The following is a 2095-nucleotide window of genomic DNA, read 5'->3' on the forward strand; positions in this document are numbered from 1 at the left end:
AAGGTCAAGTTAAGGCTTCATGAGTCTCTTCCATTCTCACCTTCGTCCCTCCCATCATCGACATTGCTTGTTAGGTAACGAATGGAAGGCAAAAGAATTTTAATAAATGGAGGCAATATTGGAGGAATCCGAGAGTGCTCCACACATAATATGCTTGCAGAGAGGGTCCTGATGGGAGATCCAAGACAAACCCATCGAAAGGTAGAGTGAGCAGGGAGAGTGTATTTTGAGAGATTGAAAATCTGAAAAGTACAACCAGGAAGAAACTAATGCCAGCCTGCTATGCCTGCGAGTCCCTTAAAATGCAGGCGTAACTGGGAGGAAAGAAAACACTAAAAATGAATTCGCTAATAACTGACAGTGCGAATGAGGTCACCAGCTTAAAGAAGGAAAAGGTATTAAGTTTTAAGAGGAGGGCTCTAAAAGTGGGAAGAAGACGAAAAAAGACAGTTGAGTGCTTACGTCTCTTTCTTTTTCCCCTCTCTCTTTTGGAATTGTGACATGTTTCTGATGTTCTTGGCTTTTCATATTTTCTTGAGATCTAGTCTTACTTGGTTACTTATCCTTCCAAAATATGGCACTCTTTCTCTCTTAACTTCTAATAAGCTCTTCCATTTGCCTGAATGACTTGCTGCTCATTCTATGTCTGGAAAATCCTTATTTATCCTCCAAGATGCAGCTCAAATGTCACTTGTTCAAGAGAGCCTTTCTGCCATCCCTCGACAGAATGGATCTCTGTCCTTGCTTGCCATGCCCATGTCTCATTAATACTCATTGCCTGACACTTATCACGTTGTTGTTGTCACTTGTTTACATATTTATTCATTTTTGTATCCTTAGTACTTACAAAAAATGTATATCTTGTAAATATATATGATCAATGAAAAGATAAATAAATAAATATAAGAGTAAAGATGAGATAGATCCAACGCTATGCATAGATGGTATAATAGTAATAGCTAATTTATTTAGTTTTTGTTTTCTCTCTTCTTCATGTACTATAAAAGTCTTTAATAATTGACTAACATAACTATATTAAGGAGGATAGTTGTCTCGCTGATCCACATCTATAGCATTGCTTTTACTTTCAGGTACCATATTTTAAGAGCGTCTTAGACTTTGCATTGGAGGGACCATGAAGATTATCGGCCCAATCTCCTTTTCATGACAATGTTTCATCATGTGGTTGTCCAGCCTCTGATTGCAACCTACCCATCATCAGAGACGAGGAGCTCACACAACTTTCTGAGATGGTCAGTCTTTTCTTCAAATCACTCTGACTGCTTTTCTTTATTTAAAATGGGATTTGTTTTACTGAAACATTTGCCCTTTGCTTCTATTCATTCAGCTATTAGGAGACAGTCACGATGCCTTCCCTACCCCAGTCTTTTCCATTCCAGGTAAATAACCCCTTAGCCTTCGGCTGCTCATTATATAACATTACTATATCACCCACGAACCAGAGGAATATCCTCTGAGAATGCCCCATAAATTGTGCTACATAGTGTCAGCCAGAATCAATTAGAACTATAATATTTGTCTCATTCTTCTAGTCCTACCAGCTACTTATGTAGAACTTATTGAATACTGGCTTTTGTTTCAAGCCCTTTTAACACTGTCTCATTCAATTCTTGCTATCACCCTAAAAGGCAAGGTATTAATGTAATTTTCATTTTGTTTCTGATGAATGGATCAAGGATGGATCATGGATGGATGGTTTTGGCAGTCACACCCAGAGTTAATTCATAATGAAACATCTAATTATTTTTATGTATATGGTGGCTTGGTCTTATTCTCCTCCACCTGGATTCAGTCAGTGATTAAAATTTTTTTTCCAAATTTTTATTATGAAAACTTTAAAATATTAAGAAAACATTGAGAAAAATAGTACAATAAACACTGTACCTCCACCACCTGAATTCAGTTGTTCCCATTTTGCCAGGTTGGCTTTTTGCAACTCTTCAATGCATTCATCCTTCCATCTATGCATTTCAAAATAGGTTTTACTTTACCCTTACATTCTTTAGCATGCATCTCCTAAGAATAAGGACCTTGTTCTATTAACTACAATACCACATCTAAAAAATTAGCAATA

The sequence above is a fragment of the Pteropus vampyrus genome, unplaced genomic scaffold (genome assembly GCF_000151845.1).
Source record: "Pteropus vampyrus isolate Shadow unplaced genomic scaffold, Pvam_2.0 Scaffold486, whole genome shotgun sequence".
Classification (NCBI taxonomy): Eukaryota; Metazoa; Chordata; class Mammalia; order Chiroptera; family Pteropodidae; genus Pteropus; species Pteropus vampyrus.